General features: G+C 38.7%; 2 long non-coding RNA genes across 2 annotated transcripts in view; one reads left to right on the plus strand and one right to left on the minus strand.

The window, feature by feature from the left end:
- Nucleotides 1–15,176, minus strand: LOC140706935 (uncharacterized). Its single transcript, XR_013545380.1, has 2 exons — nt 15,075–15,176; nt 1–325 (listed from the first exon to the last, which is right to left on the minus strand). It is a non-coding gene; the product is annotated as an uncharacterized LOC140706935 (long non-coding RNA).
- Nucleotides 14,913–23,989, plus strand: part of LOC144589320 (uncharacterized) — a 22,588-nt gene continuing 13,511 nt past the window's right edge. The window contains exon 1 of the long non-coding RNA XR_013545381.1: nt 14,913–15,064. This is a non-coding gene — a long non-coding RNA (uncharacterized LOC144589320). The remainder of the gene's footprint in view (nt 15,065–23,989) is intronic.

Genomic DNA, 23,989 nt, shown 5'->3' on the forward strand with positions numbered 1-23,989 from the left:
TTTAGTCAATCCCATACTTCTGCACTGTTCTGAGAGTGAATCCGAGAAAGCAAGAGGCCAGACACAATAGTTTCATTCAGATTCAATACATGGTTCAGCACTATATAAATGGGTTCTGTGGTCATATGTGTTCTTGGTGTACCTCAGCGATGGGAAATATGTGGTCGGAGCCTTCCATGTGGCTCTGCCTCCATTTCTGTAGCTGCAAAGCCCATGCCACAAATTATTTATTGGTCCAGAAGAAGAAGAGAGGGCATCTTGCTCAGTGGCCCCACAAATCCTGGCTCCAGAACTGAAGGAATGAGATGAGGTTTTGCATACATATCTGAAATAAAAATGTTTCTAGCTGAGCGTAGGCAAAATACTAACAACAGAAACTCTGCAGAAGAATTATATTCCTGGACTTTCAGTAGCATAATTATTTGAATGAAATTGGCTATGAGGTGACTACCAGGAACCTAAGGAAAGACTAACAGAAGCAGCAGAAAACTGAGAAGTGGAAATTTTGATGTAGTTGGGAGGAAAGATGGAGAGGAAAGGTAGAAGAATCCTGCGAAGGGCAGACAGAATGACGGGCACCGGCAATCTCAGCTTCAGGGCTGGGCAGAAGAGGTGTGTGGGGATGCTGAAGGGGAAAATCATTGACCTTTGTACTTCTATTTAAACTCTAATTTGTGCCTCTGTAAATAAAAAAGGGTTCTAAAAATTACAAGTGGTCCAAAATGTGAGCTATTTCTCCATCTGAGAGAAACAGAACTGAATGGAGCTGACTGGGGATAGGAAGTCCACAGTGCCTTGTTATGACATGTTTACTGAGGGGCACACTCTGAAGTTCTGGTTAACATGATAAGCCTCAAATCACTATGAAGCCCTGTAGGTCCAGATTTTCTTCCATTTGAGCCTGTAATGGATTTAGAGTTTTTGGAGGAGTCTCTTCTATCACCCTGAAAATCACATCTGGTGAAACATGTGTTTTCTTCAAGGTTACTCCCAGGCTCTGCAATTCCTTGTGAAGCCACCATGCATATGACCATGCATTTGCCTAATCCTCTTTAAATTTGATGGCTATCAGTATAGCTTGTGGTAGCAAATTCCAACTCCATGTTATGTGAAGGACTTCTTTTTATCTGCCCTGAAATTCCAAAAATTCACCTTTGATTGGGTAGTTCTAGGTTGCAGAATGCTATCCCCTTTCTGTATATTAACGATTCCCAAGCTGTGGGTCCCCAGGTGTTACTGGACATCAGTTCCTAGCAGTTCTAGTCAGTACAGCTAATGTCGAAAAATCCTAGGACTTGTAGTCCACTACTATCTGGGAACCCATACAGTGGGTACCACTACTGTACACCATGCACAGTTCTATCCATGTCTGCCTCCCACTTGACTTTTCTAAACTAACAAACTCCAAATGTTGCAACCTTGTCCTCATAGGAGAGTTGCTCCATAACTTGATGGCTATGCATGAAGAGAAATGTGGTGGATGTGAATGTGCATGCCTGAGAGAATTTACTATTCTTTCTGTTACTATTTCCACATACATATCCCTCAGGGAATGCAATCTGAAAAGGAAATTCTAAAACATGATTTAACAGAAGAATGTCACAGTGGCATGCTATAGTAAATCAGTTCTAACAGTCTTTCAAGATAGCGTTTACTGTCAAAAGCAATTAAGTTACTTATGCCAATAAATACTGTGCTAAATATAAAATAGTGTGAATGTGGACACCTTTTAAAAAAGGCTAAAATCTTTAGTGGAAACTTTTGTCTGGCCAGTGCTAACATCTACAATTAGGAAAAGAAAGAAGTCATATGGTCCCTGTGCAAAACCTAAAAGCTAGAGTGGGTGGTATATTAATTGTTATTGTTATACTGTATGATATCAGGTTGCATCCAACTTATAGCAATTTCCAAAGAGAGGTGCAAACTTTTAGGATGTCCAGCCTCTTAGTTTGAGCTATTAGGTTCACCTCAGAGTACTTACATTGACTGAAATCCTTTTGCTTTGTTCAATAAGTCACACTAGAGTAGGGCCATTACAGATGCCCACACAGAAATCCTCCAGATAGGGTAGAATTCTTATATGTGTAGCCAGGAAAGAGCCACTGGAGGGATTGGTGAATATGCTGGCTGGATGCCAGGATGCTGGGTGGTGGGAGGAGAAGAATTGCAAATGTCCTCTTAGATGGTTCAGGGCCCAGAGAGAGGGGGTATAGAGGGGGTATGTGCCAATGCAAGTGTAGCAGGATGTTGCCAGACAAGCCAGGTAAACCTTCCCTGGCTCTCTGCCAAGTATCCTCTTTGGGGATCCTCCTCATTCAAGCTTCAGACTGCTACATTTCTATTAAAAATAAAATAGAAAGGTACTTCATAGTATAAGAATACAAAAAATTAGAAGCTTGAAAAGTAATTTTGCAAAATACATCATGATTTGCAGCTCAGATTTATTCCATTCAGGATCACCACTTCCTACTACCCATCCATTACTCTTTCCCCTTACTTTGAAGTAACACATACAGGAGTTACTGATCTCTGGTGACTTAAACTAGTTTAAACTACTTTAAAGTTATATATTACCAGAGATTAGTAATGTTGTTGCAGGATCCTTCCTGTGAGCAGGAAATTTGGTATGACAGTCTCCAGTCAGAAATTTCTAATATTAGTCAAAAATATAAAATAACTCAGTGAGTAGTGTGAAGGAAGAATGTATATTGCCTGTATTCTAATAGCCAAGCTAGCAGTTAGTAAAAGGAGCATCAGAGGGAGAAAAGGGGTAAATGTCAACATTTTCTCATTTAAACGTACAGTTAAACATCAGTGGTCAAGCAGCCAACATGATTTTACAGCCTGAGAAATTTTGCCTTTCCCCCATTTTGTCTGAGAATCTCAAGAGGCAGACATCGTCATTCTTACAAAAGACAGTCTAATTGCTGCATTTGTCACACTACTAGCCAGCCCATTTTGGGGAGAATGAGCCAGTTTCTTCCCACTGAATAAGAAAACAGGATATATCTGCCAAGTGTTAATTTGCGCAGAGTTCGAGTATTGAGCAATGTGCAATAACTTAGAGCTGCTACCCTGCAGCTTCTATGGTTAATGTTTTCAAGACAAGTTTCCAGACAGCTGTGTGCTTTTGAAATTCATGCTTACGTCTTTTGTGCTGTGCATGAGAGGTGAGAAGTACTTAAGTAAATCTGTACACAGGTTCATCTCTACTCAGCAAATCAAGCCAAAGTTTATGCTCCATAAGTTGTCATCTATTAATTACCTCAAATGAAAGAAAAATTAGGTGTATTAGATGTCTATGGGTAAAGGTGTGTAGTATTGTGTAGGTAACAATACCAATTTTTGTTTGTTTAACATTTCGAGATAGTATCTTTTATTCAAAGGCAAAGCATGCTAAATTTTGCTTTTGCCTTTGGAAAGCTTCTCCAGGGAGTTAAGGCTTAGAATATGCCTAATCTGTTACCACATCATCATGTCCATTTTTTTGCCATGTAAGTATATTAACTTTTTGAAATGGAAGTGCTAGTCACATCAACAACTTTAGCCAGTGAGAACATCTGGCAGTGAGACATCTGACAGTAATATCTGCATTTCTTTCCTAATTTGTAAAATGTAAAAAGGTCATTCTGGTAAACAGGGTCAGGCTTACTAAGAAGCAATATGAAAACATTGACTGTCAATATGAAACTATCTAGGGATTCTGCTGTTTTCCCACTCCTTGAGTAACTGCATACTATTTTAGCCATTTTATTGAAGTGCAGAAATGTCCAAGGCTAATGCAGATAGTCCAAGTTCAGTTCAGATGTAGAAACAGTGGACTTGGGCCAATCTCTAATTTCCAGTAAGGGAAAGGTTCCCCTTGACATTTTAGTCAGTCGTGTCCGACTCTAGGGGGCAGTGCTCATCCCCATTTCCAAGCTGTAGAGCCAGCGTTTGTCCGAAGACAGTTTCCGTTGTCACATGGCCAGCGGGACTTAGATTCGGAACGCTGTTTACCTTCCCACCGAGATGGTACCTATTTATCTACTCGCATTTACATGCTTTCAAACGGCTAGGTTGGCGAGGAGCTGGGGCAAAGCGATAGGAGCTCACTCCATTGCGTGGATTCGATCTTACAACTGCTGGTCTTCTGACCCTGCAGCACACAAAGGCTTCTGCGGTTTAGCCCGCAGCACCACCACGTCCCTCTAATTTCCAGTACTAAGCAGTAAAAACAGATTGTTGTTTTCAATTATTAGGATGTATTTTCAGAGTTTGTTAAGGGATGTAGACATTTTGGAGGGAGGGGCAAGGCTCTTACATATATTGAGGATTAAATGGCAGGATGCTTAGTTGTAGCCCTGCCCCTCCATAATAACTTATTGTCAGTATCACAGAACAGTTACTCTTTAAAAATGTTTGTAATCAGTTTGGTTTCTTTGGTATGGCAGCTAGAATGCAACACCATTGTATAACATGATTAGTGTATACAACCAGTGTATTAATGAGAAAGGAAAAGGTACTCAAGAAGAATAATTGTGCAAGCTTCAGAGGACTGTTCTGGCATTCTGTTTGAACAGAAAATAGCAGCCCACATAGATGGCACACAATGGTCTCACCAACACCTTTAGGCAGGTTGTGACTAGAACAGGAAGGCACACCCTCCAATTTGGTCCATGAAGTACATGGATCTTCATTGTTTCTAACCCTTCCAGTACCAATTCATGTTCTTCTATTTATGTTCCATTCAGCATGAGCAGAAAGTTGAATTCAGTTGGGAGCGCTGATAAAACTGTCCTTCTGAAGACGGTTCTATTCATGCTGAAGTGAACATCAGCAGAAACTTCCATTAGACTTTCCAATCTTATCACAGGGAGTGTTGTGAACAGAAAGATTACCATGCTGGGGCTTGTGCTGTTTATGCTACCCTGTGCCCCCTCTGTGGATTGATGTTTCCTTTCTGCCATTGCTGTGAGATAACTAAATAGTAGAGGAAGCACAATTAACCCCACTTTCCCCAGGTAATGTGCAGTGAAACCTCCTCTCATTTCAGTTTCTACTGACTCAATATAAACTGAGATATTGTGCCCCTACCATTGGGATGGGGAAGCAACAACAACAACAAGGGCTTTGGGAGCTATATCAGATGACCGCCGACGTCACTCATATCATTCACATTCATGAGCTGATTTGCATGATTCTATGAGATTGCAGGGACGTGGTGGCGCTGTGGGCTAAACCGCAGAAGCCTGTGCTGCAGGGTAAGAAGACCAAGCAGTCATAAGATCGAATCCACGTGACGGAGTGAGCTCCCGTCGCTCATCCCAGCTCCCGCCAACCTAGCGGTTCGAAAGCATGTAAATGCGAGTAGATAAATAGGGACCACCTCGGTGGGAAGGTAACAGCATTCCGTGTCTAAGTCGCACTGGCCATGTGACCACGGAAGATTGTCTTTGGACAAAACGCTGGCTCTATGGCTTGGAAACGGGGATGAGCACCGCCCCCTAGAGTCGAACACGATTGGACAAAAATTGTCAAGGGGAACCTTTACCTTTACCTTTATGAGATTGCTAGAGGGGTGGAAAAATGTCAATGAATATATAGGAGGCTTGGCTGAAGGAGGAGCAGGCAGATAGAGATAGATAGAGATAGGGTTAGTCAGAGAGATAGAGCTGGTCAGGAAAATAGGTAGAGAGGGTGGTAATGATACTGCAAGAGAAAAGAAGTATGTACTAACTGTTGATGAATTGCTTATGTATAATGTGTATCTGAAAAACTTCTGTTATTATTCAATCTGCTTCATTTTGATAAATAAATTCTGTTTCTGTTCACAAGACAAGTGTTCGAACATATGTAATTTACATTGCGGATTGAAGTAATCCACTGGTGGCAGCGAGAAGAAAATATGACGGGAGCCTTTGTGAGGGAAAAACAAGCAGGGGCCACAAGGGCAAACGTCACAATTACCATGCTGGGGCTTGTGCTGTTTATGCTACCCTGTGCCTCCTCTGTGGGTTTATGCTACCCTGTGGATAGTAGAAGAAACACAATAAACTCCATTTCCCCCAAGTAATGTGCAATGAAACCTTCTCCTCTCATTTCAGTTTCTACTGACTCAACATAAACTGAGATATTGTGCCCCTGCCATCGGGATGGGGAAGCAACAACAACAACAACAACAACAACAACAACAACAACAACAAGGGCATTGGGAACTATATCAGAAATTTCTCACAGTATTATAAGCAGTTGCAGATTTCAGGAAAAAAACCCTATTACAGTATAGCTACAAAAACCCGCAACAATATCAGGAACAGCATATATACTGCATCAATATATAAAAGATACTGTACTTAGGTTTTTGGCTAAAACTTGTATCCATTATATAATACCAATCAATGTTTTTATAATTTTGAGTGACTGTGCCTGGTATTTTTGAATCATCATCATCATCTTAGAACTGCAGCACTGGAAGGGACCCTATAGATCACTGAGTCCAGCCCCGGTCAGGGAGGCACAGTGGTGAATTGAACTCTTAACCTCTGGCTCCACAGCTAGATACCTAAACCACTTAAGTTATTTTAAAGTCCAGACTAATCTAAAGTAAAATAATTTATGTAAACTAAAATATATGAATTTATTCCCTTCTATAGGTATCCCAAAGTCTAGAAATAAGGATAAAAACCGTGAGTGTAGGCTAGTTTTTCTGATGGTATGTTTTTGAACAGGATGGCTGACAATTGTTAACCTACATTGTTCTAATCAAAGATCTCAGTTTGTGAATTTCACAGATAATGGCTGAAATAAACTCAACAGAAGAAGCAGAATGCAAGAGAAATAAGGCATTATCTTTCATATTAATCTGAAAACATAATTTCTTAATACAATTACGGCTGCAATTTTATTTTGCAAAGAAACATTTTGGCATTGGTCCTATTTAGTCCAAGGAGGCTTCTACATTAGAAACTTAGTAATTCATTTTTTTTCAGCTTGCATAGTTAAGCACCTTCTGTACAAAAGCATAATATGAATTAATAGTTTGTCTAGCTTAAGTAGCAACATAGCTCAGCCATCTTCAAGTGCCCTTTGAAGTGTAAGATTCCTGTTTTGTTTTGTTGGCAAAGAACAGGTAAAGAATAGGATTTGGTGAAAAGCCATGCCTATTCTTTTAGTTCCCAGTACAGTCAGCCAAATAGGATTAAGCCATTCAATATAAAACTAAATGCATTTATAGGATATCCAAACTGGCTTCGTGGGACTGAACCCACGGAGTCTGGGATTTTGCTAGTAAATGGGTTCACTGATCATTCCCCACTTGATTAAACTGATTACACAGCACTTCCCTTAATACTCTACATGTGAACAAAGAGAGATGCAGACCTTACTGTCAGATGTTCCACATTAAACAGAACCATATGTCTTAAGAGCCCTGGATTAATTCATGAAAGGTACAGGTCTCTGGCACCCTCAAGAATTCCTATCTGAAAACTCACTGTGTTTTTGTGTAGATTGAAAGAAGATCCTAGCTGAAAGGAAGAAACCTGGGGCACAATTCACTGGGAACCTCACTAATATTAGCATCAATGAAAGGAAAGTCATGCTCCTGAAAATGAACCGCCATTCACTTTAGCACTCAGCAAACTGTTGGCACTATATGAGCATGTAGTACTAGAAGAGCACAGATTCCAGGTCAGTTGAACTATTGACCTTTATGCTTTCATTTAAACTGTAGTTTGTACCTCTGTAAACAAACAAAAAAAAGGTGTAATTTTGTTAAAGTTTCTGTTAGTATTTTGCATAGGCTCAGCTAGAAAATATTTCAGACGCGTAAGTAAAACTTTATCCCATTCCTTCAGCCCTGGAGCCAGGATTTCAGGAGGCTGACCCCCACCCCTACCCATACCGGTGCTGGTGCCTATCTCCTTGCCTCATTCCTCTGTTTTGCCTTTCCTTTATTCTGCTTCTTGGCTGCCTGGACAAGCGTCACCATGCTTTTCTATGCACCTCCATCATCCCATTCCTTTTGCCCAGCCGCAGATGCTGGGACTGCCTGTCCTGGTCATTCACAGGATTTTTCTCAGATTCCCTCCCTGCATCTTTTCTCCAAAGTACTTGCTACAGCAAGATTTCTATCCCTCCTTCAGTTTTCTGCTACTTCTGTTAGTCTTTCCTCAGGTTCCTGATAGTCTCCCAATAGCCAATTTCTCTCAGATTGGTTATACTTGCTTTTAGGTCTCCATTCTCTTTTCAGTTCTGTTTCCGTGCCAGCCTGGCTCCATTAACTGGCTCGAGAGGTGTGATGTTGCATACTTGTTAAAGCTAAATAGGTCTGAGTATAACACTTTGCATTCTCTCATGGAAGAATATTGAGATATTCATAAGAGTGTTTGGCCCTCATGTTACTAGCCTATTTTAGATTTTGTTTAATGTTGAAACCTTCCTTCTGATTCCTCTACATAAGTTTTTTTTTCTAGTCCTGCCACAAAAAGGTAAATGTGAACACTCTGTGACATCATAGCAGTTTAACCAATGGTATGTGAGGGGTTGCAGGCAAATAATAACTTTTACTAAAATTTTAATCTGTGAGAACATTTCTTCTTTACAAATAAGGGAGAAAGGTCTCAGTTAAGTGCTAGGACACATGTGTTGTGAACTCAGTCCTAGCATCTTCAGTTAAAAATATCTTATTTTGTACAGTAAGTCCAGGAGAGATGAAGCCTGTCAGCGTAAGCACTACGTAGACCATGTTTCCAACTTAGAATGAGGCAGTTTGCTATGCTCCAAGCTTTCCAGATATGACTGCATACTAATCTGCAATTTAGTCATGCATTTTCTGCCCAAAGCGAGACAGTGTTGGTTGAGAAGAGGGTTGGTTACATCAGTTGGCAAGAAAATGTTGTTGAATTCTGCTCCACCAATGGCTAATAAAGTTATCTGAGTGATGACACATGTTTACTAGCTCTCAGAAAAGAGACATGAACCCATGCTACTGTGCATTTTCAATTCATTGTACAACCTGTTCATTTCCCCAAAGCCACTATTGCAGGTTTCCTTTTCTTCCTCTTTTGCTCCACCATGGCACAAAGATCCCCAAATGAAAGTAAATATAAGATAGTTTAGAGTAGTATTAGAGTCCTGGGCTGAGCTGTGAGATGTACAGGTTCTAGGCTGCACAATTGTTGGGTGATTTTAGGTGAGTCACTATCTGTCAGCCTGACATACTGTATCTCAGATAGAGAATGTGGTGAGGATTAAGTGTAGGAAGTCACTGATGTTTCTATGAGCTCATTAAAGGCAAGGCAGTACTGTATATATATGTAACAAAGTAATTAAGTTAAAATTAAGAACTGATTACTGTACTAAGACATTTTGGATATAAAACTCTCCATGTTTTACCAACTTTTCTTAGTGTTTGTGGCCATTGCTAAGACAAGAACAACATGGGGTAGACTTGTATCATCAGTAGTGTAGGCTGAAAATAGCAACAATCTGCAGTGTTCAAGAAGAACAGACTACACCCACAAATGCCTTTTCAGAAAGAAGACTCTAAGTCTATCAAAGAGAGTTGCTTCATATTGTCTTTTGAGGAGGTCACATTGTTGGTCGACCTCCCTCTGTGTTGAAGAATTCTTCTTTAGGTCCTCTCCACAGCACTCACTTGATAAATCAGGTCTCAGTGTGAAGGGTCACAGTATTTACAAGATCTCCTGTGGTTTTAGAGGAGTGACCAGAAAACAGATTCTTGGCCCTCAGGCTGAAGGGAAAAAAAAATAAGGGGACATGGCTTTGGCTATCTGAGGAGAATGCAATCCAGAAGGGGTATATAATTGATTGAGAGTGCTTTAATGTCTCTGTGTAAACACTGTTTCCCACAGTGTAATTCTTTTACTAATTAAGTCTCTTGAGGAACAAGTTAATCAATAAACAAGTGCATATAACCATCAGTCTTCAGTGATCAATAAAAGTTTCAACTATAAAGAGTTAGAAAGGTGCTGTGCTGTGACCAATGAACTTTAGGCCTAAATGGTTAAAAGGCTTAAAGGTAGGTTCCAAAATTCACATTTATCTTTACAAATTAAACTCTTAAAAAATAACTGTTGAATCAAGAAACTCCTGGTCAAATGTCTATATAACACTGCTGCCACTATCCTGTTGTGCAGCTTGGCCTGCACAACAAAATTGTTTAGCTGTGGAAGACTGCTACTAATTTACGAGTTCCTTTTTCCATTCTGGGATATGCGTGGCTTGCACATGGCGAAATAAAATTTTCGGTGCAATGAAACTGAAAAAAAGAGAACTCTTTAATTTGGTATTACTGCTGAGGTAGGTGATGGTATTCCTGTTGTGCAGGTGGAGCTATGCAAGAGAATACTGACCTGTGGCTAGAGATTAGAGATGCAAATGTTTAATTTTCATCAGTCCTTGAGGTAGACAAAAAAAAAAAAAAAAACCCCTATAACTTGAATATTTCCAATGGTGAATTGGGATTATCTTTCCTCTTTACATGTTAACATACCGTATTTTTCGCACCATAAGACACACTTTTTTTCCAAAAAAACATTGGGGAAAAAGTGTATGCGTCTTATGGAACAAAATTCCCAGATTATTTTTTCCTGTTTTCTTTGCCTAAACATTTGGTGTGTCTTATGGAGAGGTGCGTCTTATGGAGCGAAAAATGTGGTAAGATTTATATGGAACTCAGTCATCTAATACATAATGGATGCAAAATCTCACAGTTTCATTCATTCTGTCATTCATTTAATTTTATTTTTGCCTTTTCTCTAAGGAGTTCAAAATGATGAGATTCAGGATATTCTTCTCCCCAAACCTATTTTATTTTCAGAATCCAGTGAAGTAGTATAGGCTGAGAGATAGGGCTGGCTGAAGGTAACAAGTGAATTTCATAGAGGAATGGGTTTGAATCTGTCTCTTTCCAGTCCTAGTGTACTACACTGGCTTTTACTTATGATTCTCTTGGCATATGCTCCAACTACATCTCCTGGTAATCTAAATTGCTGTATATTGTGAATCTGAACTATGACTGCACTTGTGCTCACATATGAAAATTTTGCCATGCCAGGAAAGATAAGGTACTTGGTAATATGATACTAATATTATCCCAACTCAGTGTAGCGACCAATCACAATTTGCTGTTCAAATTGTATGATTTGGGTGCTCATAGCTTTCCAGTGTATAATGTAGATTGTTTGACTCCATATGAGCAGCATTATTGATGTGTAAGCAACCTGTTGAATACCACTAAACATGTAGTCTTATCTCCAATTAATCCCAAATTGTTACTTTTTTCTTTTTCTTTCCAAATTTCCAATTGTTGCTTTATAATTAATATTTCATTGAACTGTAACTTGACTGTAAGTAATAATAATTAACTTCCTTGCCATGAAGAAAATTATGAGTGTTGATAAGCTGACTCAAAGAATTTGTTTCCTTAACAGAGATGATGTTGATGGATTCACAGTCTTTTTCTTTAAAGAACAAACTCAATTAAAACATGAGCAGAGAAGCTGTTTTTGGAAACTGCAGGCCAGTAAACATAACCAGCTAAGTTTGGCATGTCATCAACAGCCTCACATATTTTTAACTTCTTTTGTGTAAGATCACAAAGAGCTAGCCTGAACCAACCGGATGTTTTGTAATCCTGATACTTCACTTAATGTCACTGATGCTTATTTTATGTCACTGTTCAGTAGGTGTCAAGAGCATATCACTAGACACTAAGCAAAAATGAAGAATCATGTGATTTGTCTGTTCATATCTGTTTAAGATACAGTTATTACACTACACATATCTGTACAAAATATATGTATAGATGGACAACATTATAGATATGGATATGATATTGATACAGAGATAAATAAAAAGAACAAAAGAAAACTAAGAGAAAGTAGTATTTTTTTAGTTTACTGTGTACCTTTTCATACTGATGGATAAACAAAACAAAAAAATGCAGAGGTTATGCATGGTGCCCCAGGTTCTTGTATTATAGGAGAAGAAGAGACACCTCTTTCCTATTACAATTTTTCTACACCATACTTAGTTTTAAATACTTCTGGCATGTTTCCCCTCCTTATACATCTTCTTTTCTAAGCTAAATAGTCACCTTTTCCCTTAGGCTGGATTGCTCGAAGGCTCTGTCATTTATGTAAACTTTTTCTCCCAGCTGTACAACATTGTTTCTGAGATGTGGTGACCACCAGTCTGGCTGTGCCATATAACAGTTTAAAGGTGTTATGGGATTTTACTGTCCATTCCTTTCCTGATGATTCCCAACATGAACTGCCCTTTTCTCAGCAGGCACATGTTATGTTATCAAAGCAAAATGGCTAAATACTGAATCTGTTGTGCTCTGTCTAAAATTATACTTATCAAACCTGCAGGGGGACATGCCATTTCAACTTCTCCACAGTTCATTGTGTTGTGAATGTTCATGTATGTAGTTTTGGATGTTTAATGTAATGCTAAGCAATTTGAAAGTATGAGCTGCACAACCTGGTTTAGGTAGATTAATGTAAGGTACATGAGGGGTTGCAAGTGCAAAAATGTGTGTGGTCTGTGGGCCAAAGAGGAGAGCTGTTCCTTTAATGCAGCATGTTTCAGAGTCAGTTTATATGTTTGCCTGTTACTAAGTTTTTTAAAAGTTTAAAACAATGAAGTTCATGTCTGCTTTTCCCTCTCAACCTTTCTAGCAATTTAAATCACACATTTTTGACTCGTCATTTTTGGAGACAGGGTTAACACTTATCATAGTCCTGGACAAATTTTAATTACAACTAATGGTGATTAAACACACACATGGAGTAGCAAAATATTTCAATTATAAGATAGACATAATCTGTTGAGACCTCCATGCTTCCTGCTCACTCTTTTCTACAACCCAGGGTCTGATGGAGAATTCAGAAACATGCACATTCTTGTGGAATTTTAGTTGGCCTTACTAAAGATATTGCCCACCTGTGGATTTTGGTTTATTCTCACAGACTGCCAAGTCTACTAATGGAATGTAGGGCACATTGTACTATTTCAATTTTCCAAATTCTCCTCTGTATATCAAAGCGGGTTGCAACCAGCACACTTGCACATTAGAAAGAAATCCTGCCACCCAGACTTTTAACTGCTGTGCAGGTTTTTTTATGTGCAGCAACAACAAAAATAATATTTGCATGCTGTCAAGTTGATTCCAATTTATGGTGACCTTTTCCAGGATTTTCTAGGTAGAGACTATCCAGAAGTGGTTTATCATTCCCTTCTTCTGGGGGCATCCTGAGACTATGTTATCCCATGGCTATATAGGCTGCCTCTTCTTCTTTGAGGCATAATCGGGAATTGAACTCCCAACCTCTAATTCCACAGCCAGATATCTAAACCACATAGACACCTTATCCTGACCAGGTTGAAAGAATTAGCATCTTTCCTTGTCAGTCTGTGTATGTATTTTTCCCCCAAAGTACTAGTTGGGGTTCACAGGACAAAACACTTCCCAATGGCAGCATTCAGATTAGGAAAAAAATTATCACATAGGAAGATACACTAGAATACTTTCCCATGACAAATAGTTTCTTTTATGCAAGTGCTTTTAAAGAAATAAATGTAATTGCAGTCTGTGAAGTGCGTAATAATGGCATTGAGCAACTTTTGATTTCTGAATGTTTGTCATAGGACAACAAGGGACAATCTTTTAGTTTTGTTGCATTTTGAAGTGGCCCAGCTCAGACATAGGTTTACTATTTCATCCACTGCTAGCATCTCCATTGCATTTGTAGAATCTTATCTGGTATACAAATTGGGTATACCAAACTGGATAGTATATTTTAAACCCCATTGTTATTCACCACTCTTGTGGTTTGGCATGTAAAGGATACCTAGTGTCACTCTTCCCTGTTCTTTATTGAGGTGCAGAAGGTGTGCGAGTTAGAGACAGAGGGAGGTAGGAAGAGGTAGAAAGAGAGTTATGTGTGTATGAAGAGAGAAATAGAGGATGTGTGTGTCTGTGTGTCTCTGTGTGTGTGTGTGAAACAGAGAGCTCTTTTGCATGTTTAGTGTGCATTTGCACAGCCAGAAGTGATAATTCCTCCTTTGATGTTAAAGAGACCCTTACAATGTGATTACATTTGAACATCTTGTTGTTTTACTTAGCAATAGCCTTTTCAAATTGTGAATTTAAAATCCCAAGTACTGGGCAACACAGTCTTTAGGATGTAAAAGCATTCACTGGCAAAGCTGTACATTATTTAAAGATGACAATAAGTCCGTGAATCAGCTATTTTTAAAGCAGTATATTTTATTGTGCCGGGCAATAAGTTCAATAGAAATTAAAACCCAGCTTCAGAAGGTTTTATGCACCTAAATTTACAGTATCTCCTAGGAAAAAAACCCGGAATACTTCATTAATTTGTGATTTTAAAAACAAGAGAAGCTAAATGTTGTGGGCAGAAAAATCAGAGCCGTCTTTCACGTTTTGAAAGTTGACACAGACTCCGTCATTCCATGTTCCTTAAAATCAACTGGCTTCTGCCCCTGATTCCAGTGACGTAAACCGAAGGAGTGTACATTAAAACAACACGAAACGTACCAAAACAGTACCACGCTCCAGTGTATGATTTTACATTGTATATGGACTGACTAATTGGCTGCTGTTGCCCAATTCCCCAGCAAACTCGTGCCTCTCTTGCCCGCGTTACGTCTCCACAGGGACTGACAGACAGCCCATATTTCCCAAGGCTGGGTTGCGTTCCCTTTCTTTTCATGCGTAAAACATTCGAACGTGCAAAGGTATTGAGGACGCCTTCCCTGAGAGGGCGCCTCGCCTCTTGCACTGGGCACTCACCCCTCACCTTTCACACACTCTCTGCGTCCCAGTCCACCCTCGCCCGCCCGTTTCTCTCTCCACCACCCCCTCACCCCCAGCCCGCGCCTTCACCAGTTAGCGGCACACATCTCGGTCTGTGCCAGCGGGGTGGCCTGGCGAGACCGCAATCGCTCTACTCCACAGATTGACGAGTCCTCAGATGCCGATTTACTGTACATGGCAGCCACTCTGGAGCCGAGGCACATCTGGAGTGGAGTAAGCTTACCGAGAAACAGGGGCCAGCTTTAACTGGAGCCAGTGGAACTGAGCGCTGCCGATGAAAGGCAGCCTTCCCGCCTTTCCCTTCCCTCCGCCAGTCCCTGGGTAGATTTCCTAATGTAAACAGAGCTGATGTGGGGGAAGGACGCAGTAACTCTTTGCAGAGTGTTTGTTGTTTAATGTTCTTTATCTACTTGAGGTCAAAATAGTGCCTTAGAAAAACAGAAGCGTTGCTTTTCATCTCAATAGCTAAAAGATAGGTTTTTTTCTCGGTGTTCCCGTGTGTTTGTGTACATGGATTGTTCTGTGTTTTATAGCGAACAGGATGGGGGAACAGTTGCACTTGTGTTTATTTGTTCCTTTTTAATATCATTTCAGGGCTAATTTCATTATGTGAAGCCAAATTAGAAACAAGTGGCCTGTATTAAAGTTCTCAAGGTTTTTCCTAATGTATAGGCAAACATGTCAAGCCACAAATAATATGCAATTCTGTTGCCGTTGTACTATTTTAACAGAATCACTAAGCATAAACAGATACACTTCTGCCTAAACAACCAGTTTTTGAAAGTGTTTTTCCTCCCATATGATTGGGAAGTAAGCTATAATGGCAATAGAGACAACTCATGCATTAATCTAAATGAGTGAATTCTTTATTTTCTATTTGCCCTATATGAATGAATTTCCTAAATTGAATTACATTATTTTTTCAGTGATTATGAAGTACTCTTACAGTAGATTGACATATAATGTTCTTGGATTTACATAGAGTGTTCTTATTCTGTAATGTAATAATGGATTCAAGCTACAGGAAGCCAGATTTAGACTGGATATCCAGAAAAAAAATCTTAACTGTTAGAGCAGCACAACAATGGAACCGATTACCTCTGGAGGTGGTGAGCTCTCCACTGCTCCAGTGCACTTAAAGAGAAAATTGGACAACCATCTGTCAGATCTGCTTTGATCTGGATTCCTGCAATGAGCAGGGGGTTGGATTCAATGGCCTTACCGGCCCCTTCCAGCTCAGTGATTTTATGATTCTATTCCACAGGTAGCCAATGTGGAAGACAAATAAATAAAAGGCGAAATGAATGGATAGAATGAACTGTGATAGCATTGTTCTGTTACAATACATTATAATCACTAAAATAAAATTGGTGGAATTTTGAAAATAGTATCTCAGTTTTAATCCTACTTAAAAATAGTGGTTAAACATAAGCTTAGTCAGAACACAGTGTTTGAGTTGAAATGTATGGCACATTGGCTGTACAATATGGAAACCCACAAGGGATCTGAGATCCACACAGGGATGTTGGAATTTTATTTGCATTATATAATGCACTGTTTTCTTTTGGTGACACTACAGATTTTCCCAAGTGCAAAAGGAGAGCTTAACAGCATGATTTGGACCAATGAGTGACAATACTTAGTGGGTGCTACAGGCTTAGTAGGTAGAAACCTAGAGCAGTAGTTCTGAACCTTTTGTATCTTAGGCACCACCAGTCATTCTTTCAAAGAACCTAGGTTCCATCAGGATAAAAACTAAAAACCTATCTTCCCCAAGAAGGAAATGCGTATGTTTACAGACACTTTATTGTTATATTTACAGTATGTTTTATGAACATACAGGTTGCAGTCATATTGCTGGCATTGACCACAAACAAAAATAGTAGTTCTATTAGTGGTTGAAAACTGTAATATTAGTGAGTGTAAATATTGGTGCTATGATAACTGTAATTTTACATGCCAGAAGGTCACAGATTTTATAATTGGCATCATTGGAAACAACAGGTGATGAGAACATGGATCTTATGATAACATGAATTAGTAATTGTTACAAATTGTCCATTCCACCTGAACTACTTTTGTGACTCACTAGCAATATGTGTATCATAAGTTAAGATCCACTGACATAGAGTGTAGATTGAACACAGAGGATCAGCTCATTGACACCAGTGTACATGAAGAGAATAGATAGGAGTTGGTGTTTGTTTGTTTGATTTAGAACACTCCCTATTAATACAAGCATTACTTTGGGTGGTTTACAGGTTAACATTTAAAACCCCAAAAGATATCAAATAAGTTCAAACAACATGGCGATTGGTTGTTGTGGGTTTTTCGGGCTCTTTGGCCGTGTTCTGAAAGTTGTTCTTCCTACATGGCGATTGACGGCTCTAAAGTCTAAAATTCATACAAAAAGAAAAACTTAAGAGAAAAAAATTGCAGTGTTAGAGATTGGGTAGCTCAGTGGCTTAGGTATCTGGCTGCGGAGCCACAGTTTGGGAGTTTAATTCTCCACTGTGTCTACTTGACAGGAGCTGAACTTGATGATCCATAGAGTCCCTTCCAGCTTTGCAGTTCTAAGGCTATTATTAATATCATCAGCATCTTAGATTCAGTTGTTGAAATAGGTTTGAATAATTCAATTTTTACCAGTTTCATGGGTGCCTGCCAGGTCTATCCCAAGACATGCTCATCTTTCTCATAGAGCATCTGTATGAACTTGCAGTGAATCACATTTAAAGTGTGGTAAAAAGGTAAAGGTAAAGCTTCCCCTTGACAATTTTTCCAGTCGTGTCTGACTCTAGGGGGCGGTGCTCATCTCCGTTTCCAACCCACAGAGCTAGCGTTTGTCCGAAGATAATCTTCCGTGGTCATGTGGGCAGTGCAACTAGACACGGAATGCCATTACCTTCACACTGTGGTGGTACCTATTTACTCACATTTTTACATGCTTTCGAACTGCTAGGTTGGCGGGAGCTGGGACTAGCAACGGGAGCTCACTCAGTCACATGGATTCGATCTTACGACTGCATGTCTTCTGACCTTGCAGCATAGAGACTTCTGCGGTTTAAGCCGCAGCGTCACCTGTCACCTGAGGCAGCAGCCTCTCTCTACCCAAGGGTAAAGTTGGCCCTTGTGCCCAATGAACAAGCAAGAGGCAATGGCACAGAGTTTTGACAGCACTGGCAACCTGTTCAGATGTTATGTGCATTGCATCCAATTTTTGGGCCAAATATTGAGAAGGGAGAAATGCATTTCTATAAACTATTTATCCATAGCAAATATTATTCGTATGTTAGGATAGAAAACTTTGGTGAGTCCAATTTTGCCATGTGGGGATGTGTCATGGGTTGCACTCCTCTACTGCTGTGCCAAAGTTTGGTGGCATTTCAAAATGTAGAAAATGCTTATTTCAAGGGGGATGCAACAAATAATGAAGATACTTTATAGTATTCTACTTGAGTTTATTTATCATTTGTATTTATTTATAAGTAGTTTATTTATAAATTTCTAATTTATCTAACCTATATATAGGTTTATCTAACATATATCTATATATAGAGAGAGGTTAGATAAGAACAGATTAGTAAGTAGAGTGAATAAGAATTTGGGCTTGTTGATTTATCAGAACAAACCTCTCCCTGAGAGCTTCTCTGAAATGTCCTTTATTATCTTTCAGCCAGTATGCTTTCCTAAGCAAAATATGTATATTTGAAATACAAATAAATGTAATTATTTGGCTTCTGATTTATGTGTGGGATTACATGTAGATTTACAGAACTGAAACATTATGATATTGACTGATTTGCAGGTGTAATTTTCCCTTTTTTAGTTTTGCTTGAAAAATTGTTGGTGTTTGGCTACTCCCTAAATCCCACACAGTAGGGGGTCTAAAGTGAAATTAGAAAGAGGTATGCTTTATAAATCACAGATCTTTTATTTCTTTTCTCTCTTGCAGTTGAAGTGATAACATATAACAGTCAGTTTATGCAAAACCAGGTTTCAGCCCAAAATGCTTGCTTTTTTAATCTGCTTTTTCTTACTAGCATCTCTCCATATGGATAATGCTTGTTAAAAATTTGAAAAACAGCTACTTATAACTGAATTTAATTTCGAAGGTATGTATGCAGCTCAAAACTCATATAATGTATGTAACATAAAATACTGAAAATATGAGGCAGGAATAGAAAAGACAGGCTATGGTAGATATTCCATAAAGGCCTATTGAAGAGCAAGAATGGACTCATAATGCCTCTTCCAGATACATGATGTGGAAGTGCTATGACATTGCAGACATCATGGAGTCACTGGTTTTTAAATGTATTAAACTGCTATCCGAATATCATTCAAGACCTCCCATCTGTAAATCTTTAAGCATATAATGGACAAAATCCTGTGGGCATAACTATGCCAGCATGAATGTGATCTAGGTATCAGAATATTAATTGATATGAATGGAAATTTTCCAGTCCCTTCCCCTTTTGTTGCTGAGGCTTCCTAGGTCTTCCTTTCTCCCTGTGTAAGACTTTTTGAGCTTCAGTCCTTGGGGAGGAAGCCTTAAACAGCCAAAAATAATTGCCAGATCATTGCCAGTGCAGAGATTGGGATTGCTATCAGTGATCTGACAGTGGTTTTTTTAACCATTAAAGGCTCCCTCTGTCTCAAAAATCTCAAAGGCCAAAAAACAAAAACAACAACAACAAAAGAGATCCCAGGGAGCCTTGGAACCCAAAAGGGATGTAGGTGATAGGGAACTAATTAATTTGTTTAAATTAATTATTTCTGGCACCCGATCTGCTGATGCCAACAGATTTTGCTCAGTTTGACACAATCAATATAAATGTACACCCAGGGCAGTACTGATTGAATTTAATAAACAAGTCTCCAGTACTGAAATGAGAAGAGTTATTCTGGGTTTAGAAAATTCTCAAAATTTTTCATTTCCATGAGAACATAAGAAAAGCCATATTGGATTGTACCCCAAGGTCTGACTGTTTACACAGTGACCAAATCAATTGTGTGGGGGAAATACATGAGCAGGATATGAGTGCAACTGTGCATTTCACGTATACAACCCAGCTGTTGACACTAAGAGGCACACAGTTGCTAGTGCTAGGAGAAGTACATTTTCATCGCAGGTTGATATATCAATTGATTGTCCAATCTCCATGAATTTGCACAATATCCTTTTCAAGCCCTCCAAGCTGGAACCATCACTGGTATCAACTCCTGTAGTTTACCTATGTCCTCTGTGAATAATTGTCCCCCTCTTTTGTCCTTCCCTACTATTCAGCTTCAACTAACTACCACAGCCTCTAGCATAATGAGAGGAAAAGAAAAAAATTGTCCTGTCAATTTTCTTCCTGGTATTCTTGTGGACATTTCATCATATCTCCCTTTATTATCCTTTTTTTTTGTGCAAGTTAAACCACCACAATTGTATTTTAAATTAATCATATATGAACATTCATTCTTCCCCCTCCTAAAATAAACCACAGCACATTTTAGAATAAGAACGAACTAAAACAAAGAAATTGCAAGAACCACTAGAAAAGGAACAAAAACACAGAGAAAAGAAACCACAAAAAAGGTGGGGGCAAATGCAGGTATTAAATAAGGTGCTGAGTAAGCAGAGAAGTGTCTAAAGTACAAATGGGTGAAGAAGAAGAAAAATACTATAATTTAGTGTCAAATCACATGTAATATTTCATTTTAATTGATGCAGATTCTGGTGCCTTATTTCCTGGAAGGCAGGTATTGAATAGTAGAAAAGTGCTATGGTGCTACAGGAATTACAATTTCTGTGATTAATGGAGGGAGAAAAACCATGTCCTGGATGAAACCTTCAGACACATTTGACCAGCAGCCAAAGGTTAGACATGTTTCTGTGTTGTAACAGTGGCAAAGTAAACATTTTAAATTCTCAGTCAAATATAGGTTTTGGAAGTTTATATAACATTTAGAGATAAAAGTTGAATCAGATTAGTCTTCCTGCTACTTCACATGTTGGAACACTAATGAAGAATAAATGGGAGCACTTCTTGCATAGATTCTGAGGACACTGGTTGAGTATAAAATTGACTTACTTCATCTGAAGGATGGAACGGTTGAAATGGAAGGAATGTCACCCTGTTACAATGGAGATGGTGTTTGAAAGGGCATTCCTTTGCTTTCAGACTGCCTCATTGCAGGAGGTCTGAGAGCCACCGGGAATATTGTCGCACACCCCCAGTGTCACCTGTTTGTTTTCCCACTCACTGGTTCATCTTCGGGCATGACTTGTTCTTTTCACCCTTTTCCACTGCCACCAGAGGTTATTACCGTCACTGTACCAATTATGAATTTCAGACTATTGCTGCCAAACATAACAAGGTTTATTTATGGTTTGGTAGGTAAATCACAGAAGAAAAATCATAGATGTTCTTTTATTATTCCTTCAATAAATGTGGATTTGATTACATGTAAGCTTGCTTTTCTTCATTCACTTTAATCAAGGTCTCAATATTATTCTGACTATCTATGTATTATTACTTTTAACTCTTTTATATTCTCTAACACACCAACTTTACAATATCCTGTCTAAACACTTCACAATCTTCTCCCTAACTGATTCTCTTTCTCACCCAGTTCTCTTGACTCCGCCCTTCCTGTCCTGTCATAGGCTCTTTCGCTAGAGCTCTATAATGACTGACAGGAATGATGTGTGGGCTGTCTGCCACAAATATGTATATACATACTGTCTATACTTTTACATTGAGGAGCAAACACTGCAGAAGAGAAGGAGAACAAAACAAAACAAAATGAAAAAACCCAGACTGATATAATTAACTGTGGTTAAAGAAGTTTCACATTAATGACCTGTATGTGGCTGATCCAGCACAGTTGTTCTTGTATTTTACTGTATCTACTGCAAAGTCTTGCAAGATTCTGGACCAAATCTCAAATTTTGCATTGCCAGTGGACTCTACCTTGGCAACTATCCATAGGCTTCACCCCAGATGATGAGGCTACTGTTTTTCTCTGATGCAAAGGAACAAGAGGGAAAATACAATTCTTCTTCCCTCATCAATGCTATCTTGTAAAGGAATAATGCAAAGCAGTTCTAAGATGCAACATTCAAAGATAAGAACTGCCTTTAATACTACATTGTTGGGCTTTTTGCTGGGTCAGCACATTATGCACAGTAAATCCCATAAAGAATATACCCATTCCTGTTGTTAACCTACAAAGAATTACTTAACAGAGAACAAAATATAAAAAGTAAGCAAGAATTAGAGGAACTAGGGGTGGCAACAGATTGGTGGTCATTGAATAAATTAGAATCAAGATATAGAAAAGATAGAAATCTTGGCTTTTTTGAAGGTGAAGTACAGGTAGATAAACTGTGGATCTACACTGATGAGAAAATAATAAAGAAAATGTATATATACTTATTGGAATATGAACTGGAGGATGAGAGGATGAAGGAGACAATGATAAAATGGGCAAGTAATTTCGGTTATAATATTGACATTGGTCACTGGACAATGGTGTGGAAAGACTGTTATAAAATGATTAAGCTAGTAAATCTAAGAGAAAATATCCTTAAAATGTTTTACAGATGGCACTATACTCCTACAAAACTGGCAAAAATGTCAGAAGGTAGCAGCAACATCTGTTGGAAATGTAAAAAAAAAAAAGGAACTTATTACCATATGTGGTGGTCATGTGAAAAAGCCAGGGTTTATTGGTTACAGTTGTGGGAAATAATAAAAGGAATCATTCAAAAGAAATTAAATTTTAAACCCGAAATAGCACTATTAAATATTATGTCAGAAATTACTGATAAGAAAATCAAATATTGTTTGATGTATATATTGATAGCAGCTAGGTTACTCTGGGCCCAAAAATGGAAAAGTGAAGACATACATACCTTGTTTGTAGTTGATAAATAAAAAAACAAGCAATAAAAAATAAAAAAGAATATTCCAATCCCTTACTTCTATGCTAGTAACACTAACTGTGTGTCTCATTGTTACACACACACATACACAAGTACACGTGACTTATATCTGTATTTATCATGAATTTTCACAGTAATTGGGTTTTCACTGTTGTTTTTACAATGAATCTCTGAATGGATTATCTCCAAAATGTCTTATCATTTACAGCTGTGCCCAGCTCTTGCAAACTCAAGCTTGTTGCTTCCTTTAGTTTTCCTAGCATTATTGTCTATTCCTGTGCATTTTGTCTTCTTGTGATATACCCAGAGTATGACAGTTTCATCATTTTTTTCTTCTAGAGAAGGCTTTATTTGATCTGGGCTCCACGAATTTGTGTTTCTGGCATTCAATGGTATCCACAAAGCTCTCACCTAGTGCTCCTATTTTGATTGAATTGATTTCTTCCCTGGTGGGCTTTCTTCAATGTCCAGCTTTCACAACCATACATAATAATTGCAAATACATTTGTGCTGATGATCCTGGCCTTAGTATCTAGTGACACAGCCATACAATTGATAAAAAATTCTAGTACCTTCATTACTGCCCTTCTCAGGGTACCTGTATTTTTTCCCCTGATTTCTTGGCTGTGGTCTCCATTTGGATTGATGACTGAACTTGAGATATACATGGTCACTAAGTATTTCAATTTCCTCATTAACAAGGTAGGTAGGTATTCTGCAGTTCCAATTTTTGACTTCATAACATTTTACTGCAGTTCTGCTTTTGGACTTTCTTCTTCCAGCTTCTTCAGGAGTCATTTCAGGTGGAAGAGAATGTTGCACCTTAGAGCTGCCCTTAATATTACTTTATTGAGCTCTTTGTTGAAGCAGCAAGTTATTTTCCACTAATCCTTCTCCTCCTCTTTAAAACCCATGTGAAATGCAGAAGAGGGAAATCAATACCAGACTATTTGAAGCAAACACACATTATTTAGATAATGATGATACATTTGTATTTCATTTCTCTTTTCTTTTCTAATGGAGACTTGGTAGTACTGTACATTACATTCATATGTACCACTAAGTGATTGCTTTGGATATAGGATGATTTTCACTTTCTAGTAGACACTGGAAAACAATTATAGCTGAGTGGGAACTACTGGAAGAACAAAGACTTAGCTGATCACCTATAGAATTACTTCATCCCTTCCTAAAGTGAC

The sequence above is a fragment of the Pogona vitticeps genome, chromosome 4 (assembly GCF_051106095.1).
Source record: "Pogona vitticeps strain Pit_001003342236 chromosome 4, PviZW2.1, whole genome shotgun sequence".
Taxonomy (NCBI): Eukaryota; Metazoa; Chordata; class Lepidosauria; order Squamata; family Agamidae; genus Pogona; species Pogona vitticeps.